Consider the following 16199-nt stretch of genomic DNA (forward strand, 5'->3'; position numbering starts at 1 on the left):
TGCCAAACCTGTATTTCCCTCATAAATAATGCTAGAGGAGTTGGGGTGGTATTTTCCAGGACCTATACTGTAATTTGGAAGTATTGGGAAAGTAGCACAGGAGAAATAGTGGCTATAGAAATATTGGGTGTAAGAGAGGTCAAGCATAGTTTCTCCCATGCTCACGCCCTACAGCTGCAAACCCTGGTTTGCAATGGAACAAGCATCACCTGAGATAGGTGTGCAGTAGTTTAAAGATATATATAAGGGAATGCTTCTTACACAGCAGACAAACTCTGAAAATGTGTCTGTGCTACAGCTGATACACACATTAGTAAAGGTAAAGGGACCGCTGACCATTAGGTCCAGTTGTGACCGACTCTGGGGTTACAGCGCTCATCTTGCTTTGTACAGCTTCCGGGTCATGTGGCCAGCATGACTAAGCCGCTTCTGGCAAACGAGAGCAGCGCATGGAAACACCATTTGCCTTCCCGCTGGAGTGGTACCTATTTATCTACTTGCACTTTGACGTGCTTTCAAACTGCTAGGTGGGCACGAGCAATGGGAGCTCACCCCATTGCAGGGATTCGAACCGCCGACCTTCTGATTGGCAAGCCCTAGGCTCTGTGGTTTAACCCACAGCGGCACCCGCGTCCCATCACACATTGTTTCAAATAGGGTCTAACCCCCCCCCCATTTCCCCCAACCATTCTCCATCAATTAATAAGAAAGGTAATTGCATCTGGAAATTATCAAAAAGGAAAGGGAAATTTCAATGAAATTCTCATGGTGAGCTGTAGTGGGATACCCCCACTGTACAGCGCCGACACTGAGGTCCAGCTCCGAGGGCCTTCTGCTGGTTCCCTCACTGTGAGAAGTGAGGTTACAGGGAACCAGGTAGAGGGCCTTCTCAGTATTCACCTCCAATCCTGAGGAACACCCAGCCAGCAAAGAGTTAACCAACTATATAATTCTTTGTAGACATCTGAAGGCAGCCCTTTTTGGGGAATCTTTTAATGCTTGGTGTTTGTTTGTGCCCCTCCCCTTCCCCTCTCTATTTTTGCTGGAAGCTGCACAGAGTGGCTGTGGCAACCCAGAAAGATGGGTGGGGTATAATAAATTTATGAGAGGGACGCGGGTGGCGCTGTGGGTAAAAGCCTCAGCGCCTAGGACTTGCCGATCGAAAGGTCGGTGGTTCGAATCCCCGCGGTGGGGTGCGCTCCCGTCGTTCGGTCCCAGCGCCTGCCAACCTAGCAGTTCGAAAGCACTCCTGGGTGCAAGTAGATAAATAGGGACCGCTTACCAGCGGGAAGGTAAACGGCGTTTCCGTGTGCTGCGCTGGCTTGCCAGATGCAGCTTGTCACGCTGGCCACGTGACCCGGAAGTGTCCTCGGACAGCGCTGGCCCCCGGCCTCTTGAGTGAGATGAGTGCACAACCCCAGAGTCTGTCAAGACCTTTACCTTTACCTAATAAATTTATAATCATCATCATCATTGGAAAGGGAAAGACTTCCCTTAAAAAACAAAATCAGAGGGTGCACTGACTTTAAACAGTCATTAGTCACCCTATGGAGCATCTTGTGGTTCAGTTTACAAAGCAAAGATCACCAGCTTTGAAGCAATGATTCTTCAACATCAACTTCGTTGGACTGGTCATGTTGTGCGGATGCCTGATTATCGCCTTCCAAAGCAAGTACTCTATTCTGAACTTAAAAATGGAAAGCGGAATGCTGGTGGTCAACAAAAGAGGTTCAAAGACTCTGCCAAGGCAAATCTTTAGAACGTAAAAACTGACAACTGGGAAACACTGGTCTGTGAGCCGCCAATTGGAGAACAGCCTTTACCAAATGTGTCATGCACTTTGAAGACGCTCGAACTCAAGACGAAAGGGAGAAACGTGCTAAGAGGAAGGCACGTTTGGCAAACCCTCACCGTGATCAACTCCTGCCCGGAAACCTATGTCCCCACTGTGGAAAGACGTGTGGATACAGAATTGGCCTCCACAGTCACTTACGGACTTGCTGTTAAAACCGTGTTTATGGAAAACCATCTTACTTGGCTATGAGTGATCGCCAAAGAAGAAGGTTCAGTTCACAGCCAAGGGAGAGACATAATGAAACAGCTCCTCATATAATAATAATAATAATAATAATAATAATAATAATAATAATGTTTTTTTATTTATACCCCATGCTTCCCTGTTCAGAAAACCGGGCTCAGGACGGCTAACAACAAATTTAAAACACAATTGATGCTACAAAAAAAACAGCATAAAATACAGTATAAAACGTGAATAACAATAAAATAAAAATAAAAAATCAATTTAGAGGGGAAATCCATCCAATAAACATTAGATGATCACCAGGGCTTGCTGGCTAAATTAGTCCTATTTGGGCCAGTGAGGAGACCAGGGGAGAATTAGCTGTGGGATCCCAGAGCGGGTAATCTTCATAAAAAGTGGTGGGGAGGGAAGGATGTGGAATAAAAGATCAGGCTAAGTTCAAGTTGAAAGCCAGGTGGAATAGCTCTGTCTTACAGGCCCTGCGGAAGGAAGTTAAATCCTGCAGGGCCCTGGTCTCATGGGACAGAGCATTCCACCACTGAGAAGGTCCTGGCCCTGGTGGAGGATGATCTAACTTCCTTAGGGCCTGGGAGGTTTGGTGTATGTTCCCCCACCCCATTTGAGGAACTTTGAGCAGCTGGGGAGGCTGCTTGCACTCATCTCTACCATTCAGGTGTCCAACTGTGCACAGTTTTTGCCCTCGCTGAACAGCTGAAGAGAGTTATACCCATGAAGTCATTGATCGATGCCAGAAACTAGCCAAAAGATGTTACAGCGTTTTAGAACTGCATTGGTGTAGCATAAAGGTAAAGGGACCCTTGACCATTAGGTCCAGTCGTGGCCGACTCTGGGGTTGTGGCGCTCATCTCGCTTTACTGGCCGAGGGAGCCGGCGTACAGCTTCCGGGTCATGTGGCCAGCAGGACTAAGCCGCTTCTGGCGAACCAGAGCAGCGCACGGAAACGCCGTTTACCTTCCCGCCAGAGTGGTACCTATTTATCTACTTGCACTTTGACGTGCTTTTGAACTGCTAGGTGGGCAGGAGCAGGGACCGAGCAATGGGAGCTCACCCCGTCACGGGGATTCAAACCGCAGACCTTCTGATTGGCAAGTCCTAGGCTCTGTGGTTTAACCCACAGCACCACCCACGTTCCCTGGTGTAGCATAGCATTAGGTTAAAAGGAACAATTGTGTCTTTCAGATTCATGGCATAACTCTGAGTTGGTCCCACCCTTGGAGGCTAGGCAGGGGACAATCGGGAAATCTCCTTATCAGCTGCAGCGCCCTTGTTAAGCAGTGCCTCCTCCAGTGGGTTCTGCAGGCACCCATGAGAAATAATTTATGGTTAACATGCCAGGTCAAGACCTTTTCAGCCCTCCAGGCTTTTAATGGGCTGTGGCTCCATTTATTAAGCCATCTGATTTTATATGTTTTGGAGTGGCAGGGCTGTGGACTCAACCCTTAAAAGAAATACCCACCCTGCATTCATCATTGTTTCACATTAGGTTCTGTTGTAAGCCCCTGCTTGTTGGATTGAGAAGTCATGCTGGATGGACTATATGGAACTTGTCGAACTGACTGGGAGACTCCGAGACCAGAGAGAAGAGACGGTGGAAGAAGACTGGAATAAGTTTAAAGAATATTTGAAAAAAATATGTTAATATTTAAATCCTAGAATAGCTTTGGAAGTGGATATAGGCTGTAGGGTTAGAAGTAGAAGTAGAAGATAGTGTATTTTAAAATAGTATTATTTGTAAGTGATAAAATGTGAAGATTTTTATGGTAAAAGTAAGAGTGATAAAAAAAATGGTTAAAAATCATGATACAGTGGTACCTCAGGTTAAGTACTTAATTCGTTCTGGAGGTCCGTACTTAACCTGAAACTGTTCCTAACCTGAAGCACCACTTTAGCTAATGGGGCTTCCCGCTGCCGCCACACCGCCGGAGCACGATTTCTGTTCTTATCCTGAAGCAAAGTTCTTAACCCAAGGTACTATTTCTGGGTTGGCGGAGTCTGTAACCTGAAGCGTATGTAACCTGAAGCGTATGTAACCCAAGGTACCACTGTAAATTTTGCCTAATGACAGAGCCGGCCCTGCTTCTGCACATGGAGCAGAAGGATGCTATCACTCTCATGTCCAGTTTATGTGATCCCATAGGCTTGACCTCCCATAGTCACCTTGTACACGGGACTCGTTCCAGCAAGACTCTTCTTATTTTCTTCACGGGAGGAGGTGCCATCTTTGTCCTCTGCCTCGGGCAGCAAAATGATGTAGGCTGCTTAATCACTTCTTCTCCCTTGCCAAAGGTCCCACCCTAACTCCTGCAGGCATGTTGTTTAGCAAACACTGAGGAGAATGCCCGTGTTTGCCAATGCAATATTTCAACACACGGGTTTGAAAGTTATTTCGGTCTGCTTCCTCATACCCAACGTGTTCCACCTCCACTGTGAGAGGCAGTAAACTTCTGAACACTAGTTGCTGGGAATCTCAGGCGGGCATAGGGTGTGTCCCGCTTGCGGGCTTCTGACAGGCCTCTGGGAGAAGAGGAGACCGACAGCACCCAAAATATGTTCCCCATCTGACCAGGCTTTGCTGCCTCAGCTTCCTGAATTGCTCCCAGCATGACTTCTCTTTTTCCAAAAAAATTTATTCATTTTATAACTCAACTAAACAACACAAACAGAAAAACAAACAATACAAACAAATTCTTGTCTTATTTTTTTCTAAACATTTTTAGGTGAGCTTCCTCAAGTCCCCCCTATCTGATTTTCATTTTACCTCATCTTTAGCAGTTTACATATACAGTGGTACCTCGGGTTACAGACGCTTCAGGTTACAGACACCGCTAACCCAGGAATAGTGCTTCAGGTTAAGAACTATGCTTCAGGATGAGAACAGAAATCGTGTAGCGGCGGTGCAGCGGCAGCAGGAGGCCCCATTAAGTACAGAACGAATTAAGTACTTAACCCGAGGTACCACTGTACATGCATTCTACTAGTGCATGATCGCGTGGACACACGGTGCCGAGAAATAATTAAATAAATAGGATCGTGACTGGAGAGAGCTGGAGAGTCCTTGTGGCTTGTGAGGAGACCCTCCCCGGAGCCCAAAGGGGATGTCACTGAGGGCGGAGGAAGCCCCAAAGAGACCAGAGGCACAGCTGGGCTTTGTTCATGCTGCTCAGCCTCCCCACCTAACAGCTGATGCATGGAGTAGCGCAGCAGCAGCAGCCACTTTCCTGCATGTCCTCCAGGCAGCCCCAGAGCTTCACCTCAAGTTGAAGAGAGAGTTGGGTGGAGAGAGAGCTGGAGAACAGGGGGAAATGGGCTTTTTGAGGGTGCTCCCCACTTACGCGATTTCACTTAACCCCCACATAAATGGTGGGCTGGGAGGAGAGAGTGGATTTGCACTGCTCCTGGTCCACCATCTCCTAGATTGCATGTCTCTTCAGAGCCATCCCCTGCCCTGCCCTCTGACTCCACTGCTGAAGTCTCTACTTCCTCATCTCCCCAATCCCCTTTTCCATAGAAGTGACCATGTTGTGGCCTCTCTCTCCCCTTCTGTCTGTTTGGCTCTGAAGAAGGGCAAGAGGTCCTTCACAACAAGCCATTATGGATGAGGTGGAGATTGGCCGTGCAGCTGGAGCTGCTTTCCATTTGTAGCTGGATTTATTTATTTATCAGTTACTTAGAACAATATTTATGAACCACCAACTCATTAAATAAATATCGGCAGTATAAGATAAAGTCATTAAACCATCATAAAATTCTAAAAACATAAATTGCAGAACAAATGACCAGCCCTTCAGAAATTCTCTATAGACTCTTGCCAAAACAAACACATTTTTAGCAAGCAACGAAATATCAGGATTGTCTGCAGGACAGTTGCCTGATGTCTATAGGAATAGTGTTCTAAATTACTGGTACGACTTGCTAAAAGCTTGCTGTGCATAGAAGCTAAGCAAATATAAGTTAACTGTGGGACAGTTGGGAGAGCTTCTCCAGATTATCCCAGTAATCCAGCAGGTGAATCAGTTGGATGTTTAGGGTTTTGTGCATTTAAAGCAATACTTTGAACTTCCCTTGATAATGTACTGGCAGTCAGTGAGGAGCTTTCAACACTGGTGTAAAACGTTAATATGGAACTGCTTTGATCAAAAGCTGGGCCAAAGCATTCTGCACTGGCTGTAATTTCTGAACCAACCTCAAGGGTAGCCCGTGTAAAGGTAAAGGACCCCTGGACAGTTAAGTCCAGTCAAAGGCGACGCTCATCTCGCTTTCAGGCCAAGGGAGCGTCCACAGACAGCATTCAGGGGCATGTGGTCAGCATGACTAAACCGCTTCTGGCGCAACGGAACACCGTGATGGAAACCAGAGTGCACAGAAACACTGTTTACCTTTCCACCGCAGTGGTACCTCTTTATCTACTCGCACTGGTGTGCTTTCGAGCTGCTAGGTTGGCAGGAGCTGGGACAGAGCAACAGGAGCTCACCCAGTCGCGGGGATTCGAACCGTCAACCTTCCGATTGACAAGCCCAAGAGGCTCAGTGGTTTAGACCACAGCGCCACCCGCGTCCCTTGAGGTAGCCCATGTAGAGCACAATGCAGTAGCCCAGCCTGGACGTCACCAAGGCCTGCTCTGCTGCGCTAGCGTAACCTTTTGTATTCAGTTAACAGTTACTAAACTTTTAACTATTATTTCAAACAATTTCTGGCTGCCCTGTCAAGGCTGCAGCAGCAGTGCAGACAATCCCCTTGCCCAGAATGCCTTGTCCAAAAGACGCTCGCTTGGCTCAGAGGAGATAGGGAGTCAGAAGCCAAGGTATGGCCAGCGGTGTCACAACATTTGCAGCAGCAAAGCAATGAACAAGCAAGCTGGGGCAAGAGAGGGAATCATGCAGATCAGGAAGAGGCACCACTGCCTGCTTCCTTACAGGAACCAACCAGATGGGCAGCTGGATGTTGCTTCATCCATACCAATGGGACAGAGGGCAGGAGGGCAACACAGGGCAGGCCACTTGGCACACAGTTCCGCCTGCCCTTCAACATCTTGGTGCCACTCCCCAGCTAGCTGATTCGGTCACCTTCAGTTTCTGAGAAGGCTGGCTTTGTGAGCGGCAGACCATTTTTCTTTTCTGATAAATCATCTCAGGGATTTCCCCCCAAGACAAGACAATACTGCATACGACGAGATGTACATGACTCCACCTGGATGACAGGCGCATGGCCAGTATCATGCAGTCACTGGCGGAGGAAGGGGGTGTGGCGGGGCGATCCGCCCTGGCTGTCATCCCTGAGGGGGGTGACATCACCGTCCTGGCCCCCTGGGATGCTCACCCCATTCCCATGGGTGGCTTGCCCCACCCCTGGGTGCACAGCATGATCAGGTAGCTCTGCCTCTGCATGCAGACCATGTGAAATGCATCGAAACGTATTTGAAATGGTCGGTATAGCGAGCTGGTACATCAGATATGTCACAGCCGGGCTCACTGTTTTGCAACCAAATCACTTGGTAGAGCTTTTTATTTTAAAATTTAAAATTAAATAGGAACTCTGAACTTATAAACCTGCATTGCTGAAAATGAAGAGGAGGTAGGGCCACCTGTGGAAAATATAAATTGTTGTTGTTGTTTAGTCGTGTCCGACTCTTCATGACGCCATGGACCCTACTCCTTGTGCCCTCCATCTTTCCCAACATTTCCAGGGAGTCTTCTCTTCTCATGAGGTGGCCAAAGTATTGGAGCCTCAGCTTCAGGATCTGTCCTTCCAGGGAGCACTCAGGGCTGAGTTCCTTCAGAATGGAGAGGTTTGATCTTCTTGCAGTCCACGGGACTCTCAAGAGTCTCCTCCAGCACCATAATTCAAAAGCATCAATTCTTCGGCGATCAGCCTTCTTGATGGTCCAGCTCTCACTTCCATACATCACTACGTGGAAAACCATAGCTTTAACTATATGGACCTTTGTCGGCAAGGTGATGTCTCTACTTTTTAAGATGCTGTCTAGGTTTATCATCACTTTTCTCCCAAGAAAAGCAATTCCCTTCATGGATCACACTGCCTTTGAATAACTCAGAGAAACCATGAGCTATGCCGTGCAGGGCCACCCAAGATGGACAGGTCATAGTGGAGAGTTTTGACCAAACGTGATCCACCTGGAGCAGGAACTGGCAAGCCACTCCAGTATCCCTGCCAAGAAAACCCCATGGACAAAGACAACAGGCATATAAAATATAGTGTTTGGAAACGGGGGCGGGGGGGGGGGGAATGTTGGAAGAGACACAAGTAAAAACCGGGATGACCATCAGAGCTGGTGAGTCCTCTAGATATGGCTGGACTACAGCTTCCATCAACCCTGACCATCGGCCATGATATTTAGGGCTGATGGGAGCTGGAGTCCAACAGCATCTGGCAGAGCCCCAGGTCCCCCAGCCCTGACATTTATTTTCTCATACCTTCATGTGAATCAAAATCCTATCTAGAATGCTCCCCAAGGCATGAGAGCCTGATGAAAGTTTTGCCTGTAGTTAACCAGTAGAGCAGTCAATAGTACCAGTGGGCTCCTGCCACCTGCCTTCCTGACTGGTTATTCAGGAAAACAAGGCAAGGGCTTAAGGTCACCACACCCAACTGACTATGTATGTATTGTTTCTTTCTTTTTAAAAATTCAGTCTGAAGAACATGTAACTCATGTTTTAATGAATTATGAAGTGCCCATATCTCAGATGTCAAATTTTCCTGGGAAAATTCTCTTGGGAATCATATTCCTCAAAGACTGGACAAGTTTGGGATTTTTGACTTTAAACACCAAGTGATTCTTTCATTATTTGCACCTAATTCAGGAATGTAGATTGGCATTTTGCCCGTTAAAAACAAATCAAGGTTGACAATAGGCATAGAATGTCAGAATTCTCATTCGGGGCTTTCTGAAATGAAAGTTCTTGCTCTCGAATATTGATATGAATCAAGCCCTGGGGCCACAAAACGCACGGATATTTCTTGAGGTCGCCAGGTAGTTTGTCTTTCAGTTAATGGATTATGCCGCAAGTTTGGCTCCTTTTGATTTGAAATATAAGCATCTCCTTAAATCAAGGTTAGAGTTTTAAAATTTATTACTTCGAGGTGGGATGCAAAAACACCAGCCTCGTTCCCCGCCCGCTTCTTGCGGAGAGCAGCGTTTGCGGCGGGGCGCGGCGCAAGGTGTAAGACATAGGCAGCCGCTTCCCGCTCTCGACTTGCCCCCGGCGCTGACTTCCCGCCTTGAATAGTCGCACAGGGGGCCCTGCTATTCCGAGAGACATCGGGAGCCCAGCTCGACGCTGATTGGCTCCCTATGGGCGGAGCGCTGGCGGGACCTGAGTGAAGACTTCGCTCTTCCAGGTCCGCTCCGAAGTCCGGAGAGGAGCGCTTCTCATAGGTTTTCAGCCGCTAGAGTCTTGGGCTCGTGGTTGTGTGCTATAACTTGGATATTTTCTTCGTATTTTCTGAAGAGGAGAAAGAGACAGAAAAAGGAGAGGTGGGAGGGAGAAGATCGTGTTGAAAGAGGAGAAAAAACAAAGGGGGAAAAGGGAAGATGAATGTTTATAGCACAAAGTTGAGAGCAGATGGGAGCTGCTGCCTTGCACAAAGCACCTGTTCCAAAACCATAGTCAAGAATTCGCTTAAGTGCAGTCGATGGAGATGTTCACCCTTCCTCTGAGTCTTTCTAATGGCAGGACACACAGCTAAACCAGAAGAGACAAAGTTATATCCAACAGTGCCTACTGTGGTCTAAATACAACATAGCTGTCAACTTTCCCCATTTTTTAAGGGAAATTCCCTTATTCCGAACAGGATTCATCGCAAGAAAAGGGAAAAGTTGACAGATGAAATACAAGATTGAACATATAGAGAGAAACGGTTTCTTTGTCAGCTGCTCTTAGAACACACCTAGAGATAGATACTTTTTATTTATCTTCCTAGAGAGCTTGGGTTGCTCTGAATCTGCTTTGGTGGAACGGTCGGTTTGGTTGCAGGTGTATTCTAAAACTTTATCCTGTGTATAATCCCTGCTCCCGTACCTGTTCACGTCTTAGGCCCTATCTGCAAAATGAGCAGTATGGCTTCCCCCAAGAACTCTGGGAAATGTAGTTTGTTAAGCGAGCTGAGCGCTTTTAGGAGACCCCTGTTTCCCTCGCAGAGCTACCTGCGGGGTGGGGGTGGGGAGCAAGGCCATTGAGGGTTGTAGCCTGGGGAGAGTTCTGAGAACAGCAAAAGACGTAGAGGGCCACATTTGGCCCCCAGGAGCCTCAGGTTCCCCTCCCCTAGTGCATAGATCATCTCTCTGACTTCTAGCAGAGATGGTCAAAGACTGTGCCGTCACGTCTGTTCTCAAATTGCTGAAGTGTTTCCTGAAACTGGATTAAAGCTGGTGTCCAAAGGGCAAATATCCTAATGATTTTTATTTATTAATGATGGTTTGTATTTATTCAGTGAATTGCATCCATTATCAAAGAAAATACAGTTCCGGTGCATTCTTTTCTTCTGAGCTGAATTTCTTTGTTGTTGCTGTTTTTCGGGCTGAATGAACAACTACTTCGGCGGTGGGATAAACAACTCCATAACAGTGCAGTTGCTACTAAGTTAAATGTCCTAATTTACAGTATTTATCTTTTTAGTCATTGTATGTAGAACATGGACTTCGACAGAGAGTTAAAGAGTTTATACGGTAGCGTGGCCGAGCGGTCTAAGGCGCTGGATTAAGGCTCCAGTCTCTTCGGGGGCGTGGGTTCGAATCCCACCGCTGCCAGCAAAATTTGTTTTATATTTTTGAGAGTTGATGTCACCGTTCCCCAGAAAATATCCCTTGCGTATACTTTGCTCTCATCTTTTAAATTACAGTGTTGAAGGTAGTAATTAATTAATGAGTCGTTACTGAGTCAGTTGTCAGCATTTAAAACAAGTCTTTGCTTTAGCTAAAGCAAATGAAATCAGGGAATTTACTCTTGCACAGGCCGCAACACATTATTAAATGAATGATTAATTAAATTAATATCTTACTGTTGCTGTGTGTAAAATAAAATTTCACGTTGTTTCTGCCCGGTTTCGAACCGGGGACCTTTCGCGTGTTAGGCGAACGTGATAACCACTACACTACAGAAACTTACACGCCCACTCGATTTCCTCAATGCTCCCTAAACCTAATCGCAGCACTGTTTTATTTTTTGTTTTAGGAAAATTAAGGATTGCACACAGGATTTAGATATGACGATGCTGAAAACTGAGTGCCTCGTGACTTTTAAAAGAAAGTTAAAGTCATTTTGTGGGTACAGAATGCCGTTATCATATAAGTTAGAAAATCTAGAAAATTGGGAATTAGATGCTGGGCCACGACAGTCACTTTCTTTGTTAAGCAGTAGACTTTGTACAGTACCCAAAATATTACGTTCTGAACTATGTGCTAAAAAGGAATCAAACCCTTAGATCTGCATTTGATCTTGGTCTTCTTCTTGTTTCATTCAGGGTGCCCAACCCTTGGTTTAAGTGGCGGGAGGGCCCTTCTGAGTTTTCCCCACGGCAATCACAAACTTTCCCCCGTCAAAGACATTACAGAATCCACATCGTAACTTGACCCTTTTCTGAAACGAATGTTTTCTCTTGAAAAAACACATCATCTGCTGCAAACGAAGGTGGTTTGTAACATGCACCACTTATTTAAAAAAAAAAAAGTAAAAAAGACCACGTGTGCGTACCCGAAGATATATTTTCGAGAGAAACATACTTTTAAAATTCGCAAATTATAATTGCGTACCAGAAAAAAACGGGCTCGTCCGGGATTTGAACCCGGGACCTCTCGCACCCAAAGCGAGAATCATACCCCTAGACCAACGAGCCACCTCGTAGAAAGTTGAGCGCAGTTAAGTATTTGAACCTCGCAGATAACTTTCTGTACTGACTGTACACACACTATTCACTTCCTTGTTTTGCTGTTTTTTAATATTCGCGTTGTGCTACTACCTCTACTTTTTTACTTCCATCTTCCTATATTTATTCCCCCCGCTCTTCAAATCAGTTACCGGTAATAAATGGGAGTGCGGAATGGAGGTGCGGTCTGGTATAATATGCCCTCTCTGGAATCTTAAAAGTTCTCGTATTACAGCTTTGCCCAATAAATTAATATATAGTATGTACATCAGTCATAACTGCAAAAATGCTACCTGAGGCTGCACTTCTGCTGACGTTTATATGGAAGTAACATATGAGCAGACTTGCAATGGACTGAACTGTTTAGTCTGGGATGTATAAGCAGCTCCTTACCCTGAATTAATGTCAGCAAAAAAGGGGGTAATTTATATAAATCAGGCAACGCATTTATTTTTATATCTGAGCCGGAAATTTCAGGATATGTTAATTTGAGATTGGGTGGTAACAAAATCCTAAAATCGCTTGTTAGACTTTTTACAATAATCCACGTAACATTGTCGATTTAAATAAAACATTTAGCGCACGATTGCAAAGGAGATTTCAATGTACCAATGCAGGAAAAGGATTGCCTTGTTCATGGCGATTTATGTAAGTGGGGGAAAATGTAAGGCCCCAGCGAGATTTGAACTCGCGACCCCTGGTTTACAAGACCAGTGCTCTAACCCCTGAGCTATGGAGCCTACATGTTAAACATGGTGCTGTTTCCTGTAGACAAAGCTCCTTGCCGCTTGCGTGCTGCTGTTCCTGCCTTAACGAGCAATGCTAATTTATGCTTCTACGCTGAATCGTGCTCGCTGGCTATTACAGGCGAGCTCCGCAGTGGAATTCGCTCAAACCCTGCAGGCGGCCCTTCTCCTGATCGCTGCAGGCAGCGGCTTCAAAAGGCAGCGAAATAGCAAAACAGGCTCGCCTTCGCGGCGGGGAGGAGGGAAGCGGGGAGATTGTGCAAGAACAGTGCCATCTGCCGACCGGAACGTGTAATTACAAGCGTCTGGTTCTGGCGCGCAAGCCGGCGTGGGTGACGTCAGGCAGGCCACACTCTGCTTAAATCTCTTTTTATACAGGGCTCCACTGCCTCCCGCAGTTTGGTCAAATTCATGCTGGTAGCTTCTAGAACCCTGTCCAACCATCTCGTCCTCTGTCGTCCCCTTCTCCTTGTGCCCTCCATCTTTCCCAACATCAGGGTCTTTTCCAGGGAGTCTTCTCTTCTCATGAGGTGTCCAAAGTATTGGAGCCTCAGCTTCAGGATCTGTCCTTCCAGTGAGCACTCAGGGCTGATTTCCTTCAGAATGGATCGATTTGATCTTTTTGCAGTCCATGGGACTCTCAAGAGTCTCCTCCAGCACCATAATTCAAAAGCATCAATTCTTCGGCGATCAGCCTTCTTTATGGTCCAGCTCTCACTTCCATACATCACTACTGGGAAAACCATAGCTTTAACTATACGGACCTTTGTCGGCAAGGTGATGTCTCTGCTTTTTAAGACGCTGTCTAGGTTTGTCATTGCTTTTCTCCCGAGAAGCAGGAGTCTTTTAATTTTGTGGCTGCTGTCACCATCTGCCGTGATCATGGCGTGCTCTGGTCCATGGGGTCACGAAGAGTCGGACAGGACTAAACGACTAAACAACAACAACCTATATTTATATTCAAAGTTAGTAGGGAGGGCGCCAAATTTTGTCCTCACTCAGGGCAACCATATTACCAAAGTTTGCCCCTGATAGGTAGATCATTGGCCTGAACCAGCAATGTTTTCCTTGAGCCGGCCTTGACTCTCAGTCTGGGGAAAAGGTGCCCTAAAGTTTTGTTTTGTTGTGTCTTCTGGAAACCTGAGGTTTTCCCCTAGTCAGCAGATACCTCCTGATATAAAAAAATCTTAGAATTCCTATAACACCTCCCTCCTATACTGATAGTTCCATTCTGGCTACATGCTGATGTGTATGAATCAAGTCTATCAAATCTAATCTAAGGATCAATTTACTGTGAATATTATTGATTGGTAACCTAGCCTTAGTATTCTCTGCTCTGGTAACCTCCTAGACTACTGCCATTCTTTATACGGGGGCTGATTTTGAAGACAGGTTTGGAAATGGCAGTTTGTGCAAAATACATCTCCCTTGACTGCCTCAACTTCCCAAAATTGCTTCCTTGACTGCTGGGAATGTCTTTTCTCATCTAGTTCCCAGTCCATCTCCAGGGTAGTTCCAAATGCTGATGCTTACCTTTAAACTCCTTCATGGCTTGGGTCCAGATTCATGGACAGGTTTCCTATCTCCATAGTTTTCCCTGCACTGAGGTCATCTTCAAACGCCCTCCTTGGTTTGTCTCTGACTATACACCATCTCATATCAGGTACAAATCTGTACACACTATAGCTTAAAAGCACATTCAAAGCACATTTCCCCCCTCAAATACTCCTGGAAACTGTTGTTTCCCCTGAGCTATAGTTCCCAGCAAATTATTATTATTATTATTATTATTATTATTATTATTATTATTGAAAAAATCAGTTATAGAAAATAATGAGAAAAAGAGAGGAAAGCGCAAAAAACGTAAAAATATATATATAATAAGAAAAACTAAATAATGTGGTCCACTAAATATAATCAGTTACACTACCATGTATTATTATATAGATATATAAGTACTATCATTATCCTAATACATATATGATTATTAATAGCCTACTATATTCTGTATACGTAAACTTGTTCCAAATGTCAATGCTCAGTTCCCATCACCCTTAACATATTTCAATTTCCAAGATTTTTGCGGGGCAAATGTACTTTATGGTGTGCACACAGCCTTAGTTCCCATGTATGGTTACTAAGACATCTACAGAGAGATTTCTCCACTTGGGGGACTTCCTGCCTCTGGAGTAGTTGGATGTGAAAAGGAGCAATGAAGGAACTGTTATGTACTGAAGTTCTCACCCTGGGCCAGCAGGGGGATACTGTAGATAGTTTTCACTCAGGTCCACATATGCAAATAAGGAATTGAAAGTGACGTTCAGTGATTGGATAGTTACAGAAAGTTGTTACTGTTGCCTTGTAGCTGAACTCTATATAAGCAGGTTGGCCGGACCCTTCAGCTCAGTTCTGTTCTGGCCTGTGAATAAACAAGAGCTGTCTAAAGAATTGCTGTGTCGTCTGATAAGTTCGCCCACAACTTAACAGGAACTTAGCATACCAAAGCACTGTGTATTTCCACTCAGACCAATTTATGCCCAATGCTTTCTAATGTAGGCCATATTTTAATTAGATGCTGTCCTCGCATCCTAAAATAGGGCTTTCCCTAGCCTGAAAGGTAGCTGTCAGGGAACTGCCATCGGAGAAGCAGGAGGTGAAAGGGCTCACAGAGGCTGAGAGAGACTATTCAGCTGAGGAGGGAACCAGCAGGGGGAGAGGAGGAGGAGTTCCAAGGGAGAGTGAGTCGGAGGGAGGGCTCAGAGACACTTCCAGCGAAAATAGTGGGGAGGTTTCAGGACCTCCCATAGGGACACCTACTCCTCGCCGGAAACTGTCACGCCAAGAGTCCAGAAGATGCGTTTCCGTTAAGGAACTTTTATGCTGGAAGAAGTTCCGTAAACGCCCACTGTCCGATTCTACGAGCGACTGATGGAGCCATGCTTAAGGAGCTCCGTCACAGACAGAGGTTTGTGGACTTAGCCAAACTCTGAGGGACTAGGACTTTACGCACAAGCAGCTCATCATCCCATCACAGTAGCATTTGTTTGTTCATTTGTTTTAAACTGTTTTTAATGCTGCATTTTGAAATTGCTGCAACCTGTTCTGAAACCTTATGGTGAAGGTCAGGGTAATAAATCAATTAAATAAATTAAAAAGAAATAATGCGCAGCCAAGTAGGGGTGGGAAGGGGCAGCTCCCCCCCCATCAACAAAAATCAATAAGAATACATAGCTAATGGAGGTTCTGCCCCCCCACTAACAAAAGGCCTGTCTGCCCCTAACAAATATTCTTGCTATGCCCATGATGCACACAAGATTGAATATCAGCCTTTGAGCAACAATCTGTCTTCTTCTGAGGAAGAAGGCATAATGATATCAGAACCATGTGGGTGGGAAATGGCTAATGGCTGACTGTAATGATACCAAATGCATTGATGTCAGTTATTTAAAAGATATCAGCATTTTAAAAATATTCCTTCATCCTTCCCCCTCACCACCACAGTCAAGGAGAAA

The 16199-nt window shown here is 45.7% G+C and overlaps 4 non-coding genes across 4 annotated transcripts; 1 reads left to right on the forward strand and 3 right to left on the reverse strand.

Moving 5' to 3' along the window:
• Window positions 1-10744: 10744 nt before the first annotated feature.
• TRNAL-AAG (transfer RNA leucine (anticodon AAG)) lies at window positions 10745-10826 on the forward strand. Its single transcript has one exon. It is a non-coding gene; the product is annotated as a tRNA-Leu (tRNA).
• A 281-nt stretch (window positions 10827-11107) lies between these two features.
• TRNAV-AAC (transfer RNA valine (anticodon AAC)) lies at window positions 11108-11180 on the reverse strand. Its single transcript has one exon. It is a non-coding gene; the product is annotated as a tRNA-Val (tRNA).
• A 659-nt stretch (window positions 11181-11839) lies between these two features.
• Window positions 11840-11911, reverse strand: TRNAP-UGG (transfer RNA proline (anticodon UGG)). Its single transcript has one exon. It is a non-coding gene; the product is annotated as a tRNA-Pro (tRNA).
• A 697-nt stretch (window positions 11912-12608) lies between these two features.
• Window positions 12609-12681, reverse strand: TRNAT-UGU (transfer RNA threonine (anticodon UGU)). Its single transcript has one exon. It is a non-coding gene; the product is annotated as a tRNA-Thr (tRNA).
• Between the last annotated feature and the right edge of the window lie 3518 nt (window positions 12682-16199).

This window comes from Podarcis raffonei, chromosome 2, assembly GCF_027172205.1.
Source record: "Podarcis raffonei isolate rPodRaf1 chromosome 2, rPodRaf1.pri, whole genome shotgun sequence".
NCBI lineage: Eukaryota > Metazoa > Chordata > Lepidosauria > Squamata > Lacertidae > Podarcis > Podarcis raffonei.